General features: G+C 44.4%; 1 protein-coding gene across 1 annotated transcript in view; it reads left to right on the top strand.

Moving 5' to 3' along the window:
• Window positions 1-19,281, top strand: part of LOC123767758 (choline-phosphate cytidylyltransferase B) — a 664,019-nt gene that overhangs the window by 281,947 nt on the left and 362,791 nt on the right. The gene's annotated exons all lie outside the window — the stretch shown is intronic.

The following is a 19,281-nucleotide window of genomic DNA, read 5'->3' as shown; positions in this document are numbered from 1 at the left end:
GTATTGTGCGATATAGATCTAAAGGACTCTGCTCTTTTTGGGTGCAGGCCAATGTGACACAGCACTAAAACGGCATAGATAAATATGACATAGACTGTATTGTACGAGTAGCACAATGTTTTATTATTTCTGAGTAGAGCAGCTTCACCTACAGCTGTATCCAGGTAGTGCAGCTGGCCATACAGCTGTATCCAGGTAGTGCAGGTGGCCATACAGCTGTATCCAGGTAGTGCAGGTGGCCATACAGCTGTATCCAGATAGTGCAGTTGGCCATACAGCTGTATCCAGGTAGTGCAGCTGGCCATACAGCTGTATCCAGGTAGTGCAGCTGGCCCTACAGCTGTATCCAGGTAGTGCAGTTGGCCATACAGCTGTATCCAGGTAGTGCAGCTGGCCATACAGCTGTATCCAGGTAGTGCAGCTGGCCCTACAGCTGTATCCAGGTAGTGCAGCTGGCCCTACAGCTGTATCCAGGTAGTGCAGCTGGCCCTACAGCTGTATCCAGGTAGTGCAGCTGGCCCTACAGCTGTATCCAGGTAGTGCAGCTGGCCATACAGCTGTGTGCAGGTAGTGCAGCTGGCCATACAGCTGTAGCCATGTAGTGCAGCTGGCCTGTATCTACACAAGCAGGGGAGCAGCCTACATACACACGTATTCTTGGCATTACAGGTTAACTATTCAGTCCTCTCCAATCAAGCCTAAGAAAGCGATGAGCCTTTTTCCAGCTCATTCTGGGTTCCAAAACACCGCCTGAAACTCTGTGTAATCTGGTGTTTGTAAAGTTTACAAGCCCGTTCTCTTGATCCGCCACGCCGTAAACATGTCTAACCCTTTCACCTGACCAGAAACATGAGAACCCAACCAACCCACCTAACCTCTATCGAGTCCGATGCATAGAAAACGTAGATGTTTGTATTCGACCGAGTTCATAGTATTAGTTCGTTAATCTATAATGTCAATATGGAATCAATAAATCTCATTTATGGCTCAAATGAGCGATGAATTCCTGATGGAGGTCTGAACACCAGGGATAAATAATTACACGAGAGTCTCAATGGAGAAAGAATTTAATGAAATACGAAGTTTCTTTCGTCCGTCTGTCTCTGTCTCTGTCTCCTCTCTCTCTCTCTCTCTCTCTCTCTCTCTCTCTCTCTCTCTCTCTCTCTCTCTCTCTCTCTCTCTCTCTCTCTCTCTCTCTCTCTCTCTCTCTCTCTCTCTCCCCCCATCCCCGTATGTCGTCACGTGATCATCATCAGAGATGTAAGCGACTGACAGATCGTGAAGCACCCCAGAAATATGTCTTCGCTCTGAGACTGTCAGTCTCCTGCTGTTGGTATTTCAACCGGATTTCACGAGTAGTAGTTTCAGTTAATACAAAAACAGTACGTTTATATTTGATGTCACTGAGGGATACCTCTCTCGTTTGCCTTTGAATGATGAATGAAGGCTTTCATTACCCTAAAGCAATGAAATCATTCATTCATCAAATGTAATAAAAAATATGATTTTTCTTAGCTGATCATTGACTTCCATTTTGTGGTCTAGTATAGGGCATTAATAACAAGTAGGCATTAAGCAGTAATTGCTTGGTAAACACCTGGTGTGTAACGGAGCCTTCCTCAGTGTGTCAGCCACGGACACTACAACAATTCTAAGGTACCAAATTGCGTTAACACGAAGATCAATTTAAAAGTACCAAGTTACATCAACATAAAAGTTTTACGGTGCCATCACGTTAATTCTTTAACAAAAAGAACAGTTATATATTAAAGTGCAGCTTTAAGAACATCATTCGTATTGATGAGGATGAGACTAAACCCTTGAAGTGTCTCCTTCCCTGTGGGTTTGGTAATGATTTAAACTTTGCATAAGGGTCAATAAAATGTCCATCTCATATTAGTGCAGTACTGACACTGGCGACCTTCAGTACTCAAGCCTCGCCCAACATGCAGCACCCTAGCTGCATCACACGTGTACGGTATCGTGCACGCGCACACACGCATGCACACACCTAAGAAACCATTCATAAACTCGTACCAATACGCGCATGATATACACAGGGCATCATACACAGCACACAAACAAGACATCATATACACAACACACAAGTCACCATACACCTCACCATACAACACACACAAGTCACCATTCAACACACACAAGTCACCATTCAACACACACAAGTCACCAGAACACACACAAGTCACCATACAACACACACACAAGTCACCATACAACACACACACAAGTCACCATACAACACACACACAAGTCACCATACAACACACACACAAGTCACCATACAACACACACACGTCACCATACACCAAACACGTCACCATACACCACACACGTCACCATACACCACACACGTCACCATACACCACACACGTCATCATACACCACACGTCACCATACACCACACACACGTCACCATACACCACACACACGTCACCATACACACCACACACACGTCACCATACACACCACACACACGTCACCATACACACCACACACACGTCACCATACACACCACACACATGTCACCATACACCACACACATGTCACCATACACCACACACGTCACCATACACACCACACACGTCACCATACACCCCACACACGTCACCATACACCCCACACACGTCACCATACACCCCACACATGTCACCATACACCCCACACACGTCACCATACACCACACACACGTCACCATACACCACACACACGTCACCATACACCACACACGTCACCATACACACCACACACGTCACCATACACACCACACAAGCAAGGCAGTATTCAGTGCTGCCTCGTCTAAAAAGCTAATTAGACTTCATCTCAAAACAGTGAGAGAGGAAGAGTATTGCTGCCCGCAAGCAAAAGGAACGACGCGCCTTTATTAAAATGGTGATCTAATTAGCTACGCACATACTGTTCCTGCTTCTCCAGTGTCTCCCACGTCACAAGCGAACCACCGGGACTCCTCTCGTGAATAATGAATGACACACACACACACACACACACACACACACACACACACACACACACACACACACACACACACACACACACACACACACACACACACACACATATGCAAGAGACAATTTTAGGGTTACTGCAACATATCGCTATTCCTCAGTCAAAATTATATATGATATTGGTTGTACCGAGAAAGAAGCCAGTCTCGAGAAGAGAGGAGGAGGAGGAGGAGATGCGTGTACATGGAACAAAGGCAAAAGTATTAATACGTGATGATTTAGGCCCCAGTGAGAGTGATGTGTTACTGAGATCAAGGTGATGGGAAGGACACGTGGAGGGTTAAACTAGTAGATGCTCTAGACATAAATGTAGTAGACATCCGTCGGTCTCGAGAAACTATGGAGTTGGAGGCCTCTCCAGAGGTAGAGGCTGCTCCTCTACTCCATAAATGTTCTTCTCTAACATATCATGTTAAGACATGATATGTGAAGACAAGGTGAAGACGGCATGATGAACCTGCGACAATACCTCAGGTGTTCTCCAAGAACACGGCCGGCTGATGGTGGTAGACGAGGGACCTCTGGAAGGGTGGACCATGTTTGGAGACCACCTGTTGTTGAGATGGGAACAAGATCACGAGGGGAGAATACGCAAGAATAAGGAACCGTTTACACACCTAGAAATAAAATAAGTAAGATAATGGGATCTGCCATTCAGAAATAAACACCAGCCACATATTAAATTTGTTAAATTAATTTCCCCTCCCAGTAAAAATCTTCCCAGTAGGAAGAGAAGCACCAGAGATCACAACACAAGAGATATAAGGAAGCTCACGAGTAATAAAAAATAATAATTGTTGAGCTCCAATAAATGAAGAGAGTTCATAGCAGATATGACGTGTTATTAAGAGGAGAGGAATAGTTGCACCACGCCCCAGCTGCTCACTGGGGCGTGGCTCAGCAAGCACTACTAGGGAAGTACTAGCAGGCATGTACGCTCTGGGCTCCAGACTCTGATGAATATCATTTGAACTAACAAAGGAATTTTTGCGACAGTGTATACACTGCAGAAACGCGTTTTGTTATGTATTGGTTTGCGGCCATCACAGGCAGGTCGGCGTGGCAGGCGAGGCTGGCGGGACGAGGTAGGCTGGCGGGACGAGGTAGGCTGGCGGGACGAGGTAGGCTGGCGGGACGAGGTAGGCTGGCGGGACGAGGTAGGCTGGCGGGACGAGGTAGGCTGGCGGGACGAGGTAGGCTGGCGGGACGAGGTAGGCTGGCGGGACGAGGTAGGCTGGTGTGGGAGTGGAGGTTGGCTTTACAAGGGAAGCTGGCGTAACAGAGTAGGCTGGCGTGACGGGGGAGGAGGGAGGCTGGCGTGACGGGGGAGGAGGGAGGATGGCGTGACGGGGGAGCAAAGTTCATCCGTAATAACAGGTATTAAGAAAAGACCTTATAGATTCTCCCTGAACACTTGTTAATTATCTTCTACAATCCCTACATATTATAACACAATACTAACATTTTACACTCTCCTTTTTGGGAAGGACTTTGACATGTATGAGGTGACTATCGTGTTGAGGTTACTTGAGACGCTGTGACAGCCTGTCTGATGAGGATCTTAAGGCAATACACCGTCTCACCTGCCTTCACTTTTAGAGCACTGGGTCATTAAGGATTTCTAAAATATTCTTGCGATGGTGGAGCAGCCTAGGATCTTCTCAGATTATAACTCCTCGTGTCAGGAGTCACTTGGTCTTCAGGTACTGATGCTAGGATTCATCAGCCACTTGTCAACTTAGAAAAACTATGCATCATTGTTTTTCATTCGTGGCGGGTTAGGTTGCATTCATTTAACATTAGGTTGCATATATTTTCTAACACATGGTCGCACCAGTGCCTGGGAGAGTGTCATAATTCCAACGAGGAACTTGGCGTCATTTCCCTCACAGAGACAAAAACGTCTGAATTGTAATTTTTGTTGTGAAGCCGTGCTGCAGTTGTCGAGGACAGGCCTCGGGCAGCAAGCCCTAACGAGATGTCAATATTTACGCATTTCAACTCCGTTCGGGAGAAAAACTCGTGTCGGCAGAGGAGGATATTAAATGGTGGCCGGGGATTGGTCGTGGCCTTTGATGGCATGTTGACTCCTCGTGTTTGGCAAGTTAATGCGTCCACTAATGAAAATCTGCGACACTTTAAAAGGCCCCTAGTTCCGGCAGTCACTGGGGACTACATTCCCTGTGCGGAGATGCGAGCTGCCGCCTCTACCTACCTCGCCAGCACGGTCGGTGGCTCCCGAAGGTGCAAGCGCCGGTCTTGGCAAACTAACCAACGCGACATTACCGACCATTCAACTGGATGCCTCGTTAGGGCTTTCAGGCGTTTAAGAGCATTTTCCTCTCATTATTTTCGCGAGTGTCATGAGGAGGCAAGAGAGAGGAAGAGGAGAGGGCGCCCACTCATAATGCGATGAGGAGTGAGGCGGAGACCCTCGTTCTTGAGGCCAACCCTTGTTGCTATTGGCGCTCACAGTCGGGGTCTGGGGAGTAGGAATTATTAACGCACTTGGTGGATACTCGCAAACTTTCCTCGTGTAATTTTGTCCACCTGTTTTCCTGGGTGCTCGTCACTCTTGTTAATGGCTAGTCGAAAAAAAGTTCCTGGTGGATGTTGGGAAATGCTTTTGGTGGCTCGGGAACATTTTTGGTTGTTCCGAAAAGTTTTTGACGCTTGACAGCTGAGTGGACAGCGTTTCGGATTCGTAGTCCTGAAGTTCCGGGTTCGATCCCCGGTGGATGCGGAGACAAAGGGGCGAAAAGTTTATTTCACCCCGATGCTCCTGTTCACCTAGCAGTAAAAAGGTACCTGGGAGTTAGACAGCTGCTTCCTGGTGGTGTGTAACAAAAAGGAGGCCTGGTCAAGGACTGGGCCGCGGGGACCCTAAGCCCCGACAATCATCTCAAGATAACCTTAAGAAGATGGATGCTCGAAAACGTTCTTTGTAGATGTTCAAAATCTTTCTTGACGGGATGTTCGAAAATGTTCTCGGCAAATGTTCGAAAACGTTCAGAAGAGGGCCCCTGTTGGGACCGAAATATTCAGTCTAATTTTCGTAATGTTAAAAAAAGTTATTATACCGATACCTAATAGGCCAAGTTGCCTAACAAGCTAAATTTTTCTGAAATATTATATTTTTCAACATTATTTTCTTATGGATTGATGAAGCTTTCCATTGCATTATATATAATTTATTTTATAATTTGAGTTAAAAACTAATATATAAATTTTATTACACCTAACTTAACCTACCTAACCTTAACATATGCTAACCTTACATAAGATAACCTAATATAACCTAACTTTTCACAAGATAACCTAACCTTTCACAAGATAACCTAACCTGTCACAAGATAACCTAACCTGTCACAAGATAACCTAACCTGTCACAAGATAACCTAACCTGTCACAAGATAACCTAACCTTTCACAAGATAACCTAACCTGTCACAAGATAACCTAACCTGTCACAAGATAACCTAACCTTTCACAAGATAACCTAACCTTTCACAAGATAACCTAACCATTCACAAGATAACCTAACCATTCACAAGATAACCTAACCTTTCACAAGATAACCTAACCTTTCACAAGATAACCTAACCTTTCACAAGATAACCTAACCATTCACAAGATAACCTAACCATTCACAAGATAACCTAACCATTCACAAGATAACCTAACCTGTCACAAGATAACCTAACCTGTCACAAGATAACCTAACCTGTCACAAGATAACCTAACCTGTCACAAGATAACCTAACCTTTCACAAGATAACCTAACCATTCACAAGATAACCTAACCATTCACAAGATAACCTAACCATTCACAAGATAACCTAACCTGTCACAAGATAACCTAACCTGTCACAAGATAACCTAACCTGTCACAAGATAACCTAACCTGTCACAAGATAACCTAACCTGTCACAAGATAACCTAACCTGTCACAAGATAACCTAACCTGTCACAAGATAACCTAACCATTCACAAGATAACCTAACCTGTCACAAGATAACCTAACCTGTCACAAGATAACCTAACCTGTCACAAGATAACCTAACCTGTCACAAGATAACCTGTCACAAGATAACCTAACCTTTCACAAGATAATACAACATAACCTAGCCTAACAAAACTTAAGTAATTCATATTAATATAGTATACAAATAATGTTAGAAAAGAACCAATTTGGAAAGAAAGAAAAATAACGAAATTGTCTCCGCCTGTTAGGCAAATCCGGCCTTGCTTATTAGGCCAAGGAGTGTGATTCTGAACATTAGGTATATTTATGTCGTACTTAGTAGCCAAAACGCACTTCTCAGCCTACAATGCAAGGCCCGATTTGCCTAATAAGCCAAGTTTTCCTGATTTAATATATTTTCTCTATTTTTTTTTCCTGATGAAATGATAAAGCTACCCATTTCATTATGCATGAGGTCATTTTTTTTATTGGAGTTAAAATTAACGTAGATATATGACCGAACCTAACCAACCCTACCTAACCTAACCTAACCTATCTTTATAGGTTAGGTTAGGTTAGGTAGCCAAAAAAGCTAGGTTAGGTTAGGTTAGGTAGTCGAAAAACAATTATTTCATGAAAACTTGGCTTATTAGGCAAATCGGGCCTTGCATAGTAGGCTGAGAAGTGAGTTCTGGCTACTAGGTACGACATATATATATATAAATAATATATATATATATAATATATATATATATATAATATATATATATATATAATATATATATTATATATATATATATTATATATATATATATATATATATATATATATATATATATATATATATATATATATAATATATAATATATAATATAATATGTGAGGTACCACCTCTGGTGTAAGTGTTAGGGACCCAGAGCCTCGGAAAAGAGAATTAAGGGTACGGAAGGAAGACCTTGCAGATTCTTCCTGTACACTTGAGTATTTTCTTCTACCACCTCTATTTTTTATTATTTTATACAGTATGATTTATTTATTTATTTTATTACATTGTGTTAAAGTTTACATACAACACGCAAGCATACCAATCACTGTTCGATGACCTCATCTAGCTCCTCGGAGGTGGGGTGCCTGCCCAAGATACAGCAAGTATTTCCTCTCTGGAACGCGACACAGGCCCTGGAGGTGGAAGCTGGCTGCTCTTGAGTCTCTGGTTTGTTTAAGGAGTTCCTTACCCACTTCCTTTAAGAACTTAAGTGCACATTTACCCCAGGCGCCCAGGTGTCTCAAGGCCCTATTGGCACGAACCTGTAACGACGTTCTAGGTCCCTGTTATCTTGAGATTCTGTACCCCTGATTCTGCGCCCTGTACTTATTACATTTCTCTGTCTACCTGCAGGTGGCCGCCCTGCCTCCCTCAGCTTACTGTGAGGTAGACAGGTATCAGCCAATGTAGAGGCACACGTGTAGTCCCACACGAAATCACAATTTCGTGTGTATTTAACACGCGTAGAAACTGAGTGCCCAAATGAGCCACAGAGATATTAGAAAGTACTTTTTCAGTGTCAGAGTGGTTGACAAATGGAATGCATTAGGAAGTGATGTGGTGGAGGCTGACTCCATACACAGTTTCAAGTGTAGATATGATAGAGCCCAGTAGGCTCAGGAACCTGTACACCAGTTAATTGACAGTTGAGAGGCGGGACCAAAGAGCCAGAGTCTAACCCCCGCAAGCACAATTAGGCGAGTATAATTAGGTGAGTACGACCTGTCTACCATCCCTCCATGGCGTCAAGGTGACTATCTGTGTATTTATGACATCAGGTCTGTACAACTGAGGTTCTCGTTGTGCTGGACACCCAGTGTAGCCAAATTTCTTTAGATGTCACTGACTGCTTCATGTCTGGCAATCTTCCCCTGTGACTTACGACAGATGAGACCATGGCTCCCGTGTTGGTCTGCTGACGCATAGCCGTACATACACCGAATATAGATTCTATGCATCTTCAGCTTAAACTAAAAATCACTAAATTTAGTGAATGCGGCTAAATCTAAATGCTAATTCACAAAATTCACAGCGAATTTGTGATATTCCCGGTGAATAAACTTTGATAACATTGCTGTACAGATACATGTTACTTTACTGTTGTAACATCCATGTCAATCTACTCTGGCTTTGCGCCCTGGAGTGACCACTCCAGACCGACAACCAGAGCGCAACTCCATGGTCTTCTGAGACTGATGGATGCCTACTACTACTACTACTACTACTACTACTAATACTACTACTACTACTGTGAAGAGACCACAACGCCTAAGCCCGCACTAGCACAACATTGATGACACTCTTGGTATGATGGCAGGCAGTAAAATATAGCTGGATTTCCCCCCCATAGATGGACAAATGGAGTCCACCCTTCTCTTAAATTTACAGTTGAATGGAGCGATTCAGTCATGCCATTCCTGGATACGAGGGTCTACGGAGTGAGAGTGAGAGGGAGGGAGGGATGGCAGACCTAGTTGTATAGTGTGTACCATGCCAGGCGTCCACCACTGTACCTGTTTTAGTGACTGGTGACTGGTTATAGTGACCCAGCCCCACTGACACCCAGCCCCACTGACACCCAGCCCCACTGACACCCAGCCCCACCGACACCCAGCCCCACCGACACCCAGCCCCACCGACACCCAGCCCCACCGACACCCAGCCCCACTGACACCCAGCCCCACTGACACCCAGCCCCACTGACACCCAGCCCCACCGACACCCAGCCCCACTGACACCCAGCCCCACTGACACCCAGCCCCACTGACACCCAGCCCCACTGACACCCAGCCCCACTGACACCCAGCCCCACCGACACCCAGCCCCACCGACACCCAGCCCCACCGACACCCAGCCCCACCGACACCCAGCCCCACTGACACCCAGCCCCACTGACACCCAGCCCCACTGACACCCAGCCCCACTGACACCCAGCCCCACTGACACCCAGCCCCACTGACACCCAGCCCCACTGACACCCAGCCCCACTGACACCCAGCCCCACCGACACCCAGCCCCACCGACACCCAGCCCCACTGACACCCAGCCCCACTGACACCCAGCCCCACCGACACCCAGCCCCACCGACACCCAGCCCCACTGACACCCAGCCCCACCGACACCCAGCCCCACCGACACCCAGCCCCACTGACACCCAGCCCCACTGACACCCAGCCCCACTGACACCCAGCCCCACTGACACCCAGCCCCACTGACACCCAGCCCCACTGACACCCAGCCCCACTGACACCCAGCCCCACTGACACCCAGCCCCACTGACACCCAGCCCCACTGACACCCAGCCCCACCGACACCCAGCCCCACTGACACCCAGCCCCACTGACACCCAGCCCCACTGACACCCAGCCCCACCGACACCCAGCCCCACTGACACCCAGCCCCACTGACACCCAGCCCCACCGACACCCAGCCCCACTGACACCCAGCCCCACTGACACCCATGGGGCAAATACTTTCATAAACATTTTTGATAAGAATAAGGAAAACGGTCCCAATATTTATGATGAAGTAATGTATTTCCCCTAAAACATCTAACTTATATAATCCTAAGAAAGAAGGAAGCGAATTGATATTAAGTTTCTAAACAAATAATTATGTCCACGTTGACCAAACAACTCACTAGAAAGGGAAGGGACGACGACGTTTCGGTCCGTCCTGGGTCATTCTCAAGTCAATTGTCGATCCACAATCGATTTGAGAATAGTCCAGGACGGACCGAAATGTCGTCGTCCCTTCACTTTCTAGTGTGTGGTTTTGTCAACATATTTCAGCTGGAGCGGGCTGTAACTTTTTCACTGATATGTAACTGTAACTGATTATATCTTCGTGTCTCATAACCTATAGCGACAGTCTGTTTCAAATAATAATCACACCTTACCACTTCCAATCGAAAACTGTTTGTAGTATCCAGTCAGGATACTGTGTATTGTTCAGGACACTGCTTCAGAACAGTCAGGATACTGTGTATTGTTCTGGACACTGCTTCAGAACAGTCAGGATACTGTGTATTGTTCAGGACACTGCTTCAAAACAGTCAGGATACTGTGTATTGTTCTGGACACTGCTTCAGAACAGTCAGGATACTGTGTATTGTTCTGGACACTGCTTCAGAACAGTCAGGATACTGTGTATTGTTCTGGACACTGCTTCAGAACAGTCAGGATACTGTGTATTGTTCAGGACACTGCTTCAGAACAGTCAGGATACTGTGTATTGTTCTGGACACTGCTTCAGAACAGTCAGGATACTGTGTGTTGTTCAGGACACTGCTTCAGAACAGTCAGGATACTGTGTATTGTTCTGGACACTGCTTCAGAACAGTCAGGATACTGTGTGTTGTTCAGGACACTGCTTCAGAACAGTCAGGATACTGTGTATTGTTCTGGACACTGCTTCAGAACAGTCAGGATACTGTGTATTGTTCTGGACACTGCTTCAGAACAGTCAGGATACTGTGTGTTGTTCAGGACACTGCTTCAGAACAGTCAGGATACTGTGTATTGTTCTGGACACTGCTTCAAAACAGTCAGGATACTGTGTATTGTTCTGGACACTGCTTCAGAACAGTCAGGATACTGTGTATTGTTCTGGACACTGCTTCAGAACAGTCAGGATACTGTGTATTGTTCTGGACACTGCTTCAGAACAGTCAGGATACTGTGTATTGTTCTGGACACTGCTTCAGAACAGTCAGGATACTGTGTGTTGTTCAGGACACTGCTTCAGAACAGTCAGGATACTGTGTATTGTTCTGGACACTGCTTCAGAACAGTCAGGATACTGTGTATTGTTCTGGACACTGCTTCAGAACAGTCAGGATACTGTGTATTGTTCTGGACACTGCTTCAGAACAGTCAGGATACTGTGTATTGTTCTGGACACTGCTTCAGAACAGTCAGGATACTGTGTATTGTTCTGGACACTGCTTCAGAACAGTCAGGATTTTCAGTTTTAAGGCTTATATCAGGGTTATGTACTGCCAGGATTATTTAGGTCTATTGATAGACATAATTAAGGAAACTGCTCCAGGCCGATTGGCCTATGCGATCCTATTCATATCTAAACTCACTCATGTGTCTAGATTACGCTTGAAACAATCCGGCGATCCCCCATCTTTTATGTTGCCCGGTTGTTAATTTCTTCCGAAACAATATTAACCCAGGTCTTTTCGGAATCTAAATTTATCCAATCAGGAAAGCTTAAAGCTAATCCGAATTATTCACACCATTTGAATGAATCAACACGATATAGAGTCATGAGCATTAAGGCCTATATACTGCCAGGAGCATTAAGACTCAGTCTTAATGCTCCTACTGAAAAATAGACTGACATTAAGTCAGTCTTTTTTTTTTTAACCCAAAAGTTCTCATTTTATCACCGATATAGTTCAGGCTGAAGGTAAACTATTGTTTTTACATTTGGAAGTGATGTAGTGGAGGCTGACTCTATGCACAATTTCAAATGTAGATATGATAGAGCCTAATAGGCTCAGGAACCTGTACACCGGTTGATTGACAGTTAAGGGGCGGAACCATAGAGCCGAAGCTCAACCCCCGCAAGCACAACTAGACGACTACAAGCACGTCACAGTTTTGTCGGGTGGAGCCGAGTGTAATCAAGGATGACATTTACAATTAACGTGTCAACTTTGGATATATATATTTTCACGTTTGAGTGCGAGGATTATGGCAAACAATTGTGTCTGAAGGGTGAAGGTCGAGTTACTTCCACACGCTCCACGCCCGAGGTAGGAACTGTCTCCAGCTGTCTCAACAACTGTTCTCCAGGCTGCACCAGGGGAGGCCGGGCTGTTGGCGGCCAGCTGTGCAAATGGTTTGGGAGAAAGGGCGCTCTATGACCGCATCATCAGTCACGCTTAAAGTATATGGTACTTTACTTCATACTGAAGCATGGGTATGCATACTTTGAACACCTTGGATGGGAAGGGAAGGATAGTAATTTACAATGAGGTGATCTCCCATGATGTGACCGGTCTCCGTGGTGTAGTGGTAAGACACTCGCCTGGCGTTCCGCGAGCGCTTTGTCCTGGGTTCGTATCCTGCCCGGGGAGGATTTACTGGGCGCAAATCCTTAACTGTAGCCTCTGTTTAACTCAACAGTAAAACGGGTACTTGGTTGTAACAACGATTCTTTGTGGGGGTCGTATTCCATGTACAATAATGTAACAACTCTTGTATATATCTCATGTAATGAAGACCAAGTGTCAGAGAGAAATTATCATATCTAGTAGAGTAAGGCTATTTTAGATGAGCTATGGAAATTAAAAGCTTTAAGCCTGCCAACAAGAGTCACCTCCTGTACTCTCATATGAAAATATACAGACATATTCCAGAGGCCACGTCTGTCGACTGCTAGAGTAGTTGGAGGAAGAATTGTTTGGTGACCCCTGGTAAACGTGTCCCCCACATTCTCTGGGACACATGCGAGAGAGAACGCCAGAAGGAACAGGAGACACTAAAGCATTTTAACGCTTGTCTGGACGACAGCATTAAAAAATATCACCCTTAAAACACTTTAGAGGTAGATTCAGTTCATTATTAAAAATATATATAAATGCTTTATTCAGTGCAAAAGAAAATTGCACTCTAGACTTGCCCGAGGAAAAATATTTTACAAGTGGGAACGCGTCGATTGCAAGCAATAAAAAATAAAATAGTGAGGGAGCGCGACGGGCGGCGTGCAGGTGAAGGGTGGCCGCTGCCGCTGACACCCGCACCCTCGCCCTCAGCCGCCCCCAGCCGCCCTCAGCCGCCGTCAGCCGCCCCCAGCCGCCCTCCTCGCCCCTCCCCGCCCTCAGCCGCCCTCCCAGCCTCCAGCCGCGACCATACTTTTATTCTTCCACCGCCTGCGTTACCTCAATATTACAACCATTAAATTGGAACTGATTTGGTGTGATGCTGTGGATGATTTAATTGTGCGTCGGTCAGTTATTGGGGTTAGGGACCACTGAGTCTGGTCAGTAAATAAATGGATGTTCACAAACACAGTCCACTCCTTTGCGTAGCAGGACCCCGACACCCGTCAAGTGTGCAGTGAATCATTACAACCCTTAAATACAACGTATATGGGCCCTGTAGTAGAGTGGTCTACGTTCTGGACGCAGAATCTGGGATCCGAGATTGGATCCCCAAGCAGGTCATAAATTATTAGCACGTTTCCTTTCACTTAATTCCTCTGTTCACCTATCTGTAATTAGGTACCCGGGAGTTAGGCAACGTTGTGGATTGCATACTGAGGAAGGTCAATAGTTCGATTTACGGGAGACTCGAAATAAGCCGAAGTGCAGGCTTCCTGTCCCCGACAATGGAAATCTGTATCATTATCACTATTAATAATAATATTAGGTCCCAGGTTCTAGAATGTGCAGCTCCAGCATGGAGTCCTCATCTTATAAAGAACACAAAATGTTACACTATCCACAGGTTGACCAGGAGACTGGTGCCGGAGATAAGATAGCAGAGTTAAGGAGACAGTTTAAGGGTACTCAACTTGACCACATGAAGAGAGAGAACCAAAAGTGACATCTTCACTCCGCGGGAGATGCTGAGGCTGACTAGCACAGAGATAATCTTTTCTGGATAAGGGAAGACAGGACGAGGGGGACACAGTTCAAAATTAAACCCAAAAGAGTCATAGTACTATTATTAGCCTTCATTTGTATCTAGTGATGGTGTAAGCTAGTGAATCGTCCTTGAAACAAAGTTCGTTGAAGCTCAGAGGATAAGCACACATTAATACATTAGAGGAGATGTTTAGGTCCCTTACAGTGCAGTTTCCATGTTATTTTGTCCTACCACCCCCTCCTTCCTTTTGTGTTTTCCTTTATTAGCTATTTAAAGGTTACAAGATGTACATTTGTTAATACAATGAGTGCTTAAAGGTTATGGATCTCTTGGAGCTTCCGGACAGGAACCGAGGATGCAGCAGACGTTTCCCCTCTGGATCGCCACAAAGGGGAAACAAGGCTCCGAAACAAGAAATTGGCAGCCCTTGAGTCTCTGGTGATGTCAACGAGCCTGGAACCCAATTCTTTGAGAAAGCCCAAGGCACTCCTACCCCAGGGACCTAGTGTCTCGGACGATATGAAAGCAAAGGTGTAATGACCTTCCAGTCGCCTGTACTTGATTGATGTTGCTGTTTCTCTGAGGTTGGCTGCACCACCTGCTTCATCAGCACTGAGGTGTATATAAGAGGTGTTGTTACCAACCTCTTATTTCCAGTTAAGGAAATAACGGACTCTTAACTTTTAATAGTGGAAATGAAGTAGATTAGCATTTAAGAAGGAATAAAGGAGTTATGCGTTGCCTTATATGGTGTATAGTATTATATTATATTATTATATATGTGTTGTAGGAAGGAGCATTCATGTATTCTTAGAGTAGTGTGTTGTGTGGGTTATATATGTGAAGACACGCTGAACATAGCCAGTTGGAGCGAGATGGTATTGTAAGCAGTTTAAGCGCCGGTGACCTGAGGTCGGGGATTAGCAAGTATCAACCTTATCAATGGGTAGTGGGGTTAGGGAATTATACAAGGATGTTGCTTGCAGTTGCTTGACTCAGAGATTGTTAACAGCGTTATGGATTCGTATAGTAATAGCTTTAATGATGGCGGTGAAGGCCAAGTATGTTTGAGCTTCCTAGTGTAAGTTTAGAGTAGTGGGGTTAGTACCATAAATGGCGGCAGCTTAAGCCCCGCCTTAATTTTTTTTTTTATTATTATTTTCTACCACAGACGTGGCCACACACATACAATGCTAACCAGCATATAATGGCGGCCATGCTGTTTACACGTCATTAGGGGGGTAGAAATAGCCTAAGTTACTCTATCCCTTTGAGATGTATATCTCTCTTGTCTCAATAAACATACTTGAACTTGAACGTGTTTACGCCTCAGGTTAATAATTCAGTACAATGATGTACCTATCAGTTGCAGTAAAGAAACCTATTGTATGTGATTAGATATCAATGTTGCCACCCATTGGGAGGGTATGGCCAGTTAGTAGCCTGAGGTAGAGACATGACTAATGGTTTATCATGCAGGTGGCAGGCCACTAGCTTGCATCCCAGGCCTACCACTTGGCAGGGGAAAATGTACTGTGTTAGTTATGCTGTACTAGTAATAACTGTTGCCTTTGTTTAAATTATTGTTCAATTAATCACCAGCTTAGATCTGCTGAACAGTTCTAAGCAAACGAATTAGGAAAAGATAGTATAGTTGTTAATTACTAGGTAACTAAGCGTCGGAATGAAATTCATGTTCGAACACTGCACCTGCGTCCATGTAAGGAGGGAGTATCTCTCCTTCAGTACAGCCCCGCTCCTGTGCCAGGTAAGTACGGGCTCACCATAGCCCGTGCTACTTGGAACTTTTTGTTCCCAGTAGCCGAACCTATAACAACATATATCTGCCTCAGCCTCAGTTGTTCCCAGTGCAAGGTGGAGGATGGTACTGTCATCCACCTAGCCGATGGCCTATTAGGTTAAGTCTTTTTGTTTCATCCGTTTAAGTAGGACATAGTTTTATTAAATTGTGTTGTATGTTAGTGAGAAGTGAATAGCGTTTTATTGTTAGTTTTTCCCAGTTGCGAGGGACTTGGACGATGGTATTTCATAGATAATTCTTTGCCCGTGTCTCTGTGTCCTTCAGAGCGAGCCCCGTGGTGTACTTAAGTGAATCTTTGTAATTAACCTTTGTTTTAATTGTGTTACTATCTTGTAAATTGACTGGAGATTAGGCAAAAAGGAGGCCTGGTCGAGGACCGGGCCGCGGGGACTCTAAGCCCCGAAATCATTTCAAGATAACCTCAAGATAGGCATAATCTCCAGTCGTGGTGGTAAGATGGTACTTACCTTATCCTCATGTTCTGTGCCAATGTATGGAGCGGGGGATTTAGTGCGATATTGTGCTGTTCTCGAGCATTGTTAGACGGGCACGTAGCAGGTGTCAGCCAGGGTGGATACACATGTGTAGTTCCACACCAGCTGTCTGTCCCTCTTCCTGGGGGATATTGTGATGCTATCTGGGCGAAGTGCGGGGTCATATATATATATATACACAGGAGTACCAGGCTGCACCCGGGTCTCTTACATCTCCTTTTCCATGCTTCCCCCTCTTCACCCTATTTTCCCCTCCCTTGGTTCTCCACTTCGTCCTCCTCCTCTTCCTCCCACCCGTGCTTCCCACCTTTTCCCCTTCTCCCAAGAAATTTATTATAAATAACAAGTACTAACACATCTCTCTCAGACACTTTATTGTGAAATACTGTAAAATTCTATGGGAAACGTTAAGTATTTCCCACTTTATTCTGTAAAAATCGGATGGGACTCTATAAATGTTATTATTCCTTAAAATATTTAAGACAATCCGACCCTGATATAGCCTATGTCCGTTCTGTACCCCCAGGCCATTGGCTCTGCATAGTTGGGTGAGGCTAGCCCGAAGCGTCTGGCCTCCAACCTCGGACAGACATACATTCTTAAAGATATAGATAGTCTCTGTGTCACGGGAGTGAGATTGGGGGGATATATATATATATATAGGAGCAACCTCGAGAGGGTCAATAGACCTTCTGCACTTTACCGGTCAACTTATGCTCTTAAATACCAAATTCACTGTAATTATTTCCCTTTCATCTCTAGATACTTGTTGACCACATGAATACCTTCTCGTGTTTGTATTGTTCTTAAATATCTTTGGCCATATTGCATGTACCAACAACATTTTGCCATATTAGATGTGCCAACAACATTGAGACATTTATGTGGCAACTGCATTGAGCCATATTCTATGTTGCAACTGCATTTACCCATATTTTAAGTACCAACAGCATTGAGCCATATTGCATGTGATAACAGCATTGACCCACATTGTATGCGCCAACAACTGTAGTGTCAATTTCACTTGTTGGTCAAACTTAGGCCATGCATTTTTCCTTAGATTTGTTGACCATTCTGATTTCTCTTAAAGTCAGAAAAAATAATTTCCTAACAGCAGTTGTAGTAGTTGAAACATAGCTATTGTATATATGTCAAGATGGCTGCCTTGTTGATGTCCTCTTTGTGGGAACCGACCTGTGAGATTTATATTTATTTAATTTATATGAATTTATATTTACGTTAATTTATATACTTCGATAGCAATTTGTATAATGATAAGTGGACTGTATTTCTGCAATAATCTCATAATCTCACAAATCGATCCTCTACACATTAGGGGGGGTTTATATTATATATATGCAGCCAATCAAACTACAGTATTAGACTACATACATTGAAGAGGTTCCTTATCTTATAGTACAGCAGGTTAGTCCACCAGGTATAACTAGGGTGTAGACACCAAATTATCCTCTTTGAGGTAGCTTCCATCACCCAGTAACTGATGCACAAAGCCTTCCTCGTCTTGACCTGTTAAAAGGGCGCTAGCTGTAAAGCCTGATACCTATATATGACAAGCTATATCAGAGAAAATACTGTACATGGAACATTGAAGACCTGGCTTAATTACCTTTAGTTTGAGGCTTCCACGTGCTCTAACCGGGTCACCCTATATAATGACATTAATGGCCATAAATGAAAATAAACGGGTTTCGGAAAGAACACTTAACTTGATTTGTTGACAGCGTGTTGAAAATGGTACACCCTTGGTTTCCATAACACTACGTCCAAGTAAAATTAACAGGAGCCGTATTTGCTCCCGTGAGCCTCTGGTCTCAGTATCAACAACAATGGCTGCCCTCCTTCCTCCCTGACGCCTGGCTTACATTGTCCAGATTTCAGAAAGTGATAGAAGGGTCACATTTACTCTACTTTAATATTGATAATTAAGTTAATTTATATAAGATGTTTTTATGATGGTAAAGTCCAAAGACTAATGTATTTAAGAATAATTCCCACCATAATAGGTGGTGGTTTATAATAGTATGTGGTGATGATATCCCGTTTTCTTTAGATGGTAATTCCACTACAAGTTCCGTTTTCTATGGGTAACTTGTTTATACAATACAGCTATTATCTGTATGATTATTAAATGGTGTCGGATTTTCCGACACTCTTTAAGACTGTGATGGGTGATTATTGTTTATGTTTTTGTCAAGATGGCTGTCTTGTTTGGCTTTTTACAACATTGGTGTTTATCTGTTATTTCTTCCCTAATTTTTTGTCTCAATATTTTACCTGGGTGTAAGGC

Source organism: Procambarus clarkii, chromosome 67, assembly GCF_040958095.1.
Source record: "Procambarus clarkii isolate CNS0578487 chromosome 67, FALCON_Pclarkii_2.0, whole genome shotgun sequence".
NCBI classification, from domain to species: domain Eukaryota; kingdom Metazoa; phylum Arthropoda; class Malacostraca; order Decapoda; family Cambaridae; genus Procambarus; species Procambarus clarkii.
Note: the sequence above shows the minus strand (reverse complement) of the source record. Positions and strands in the feature narration are given on the sequence as shown.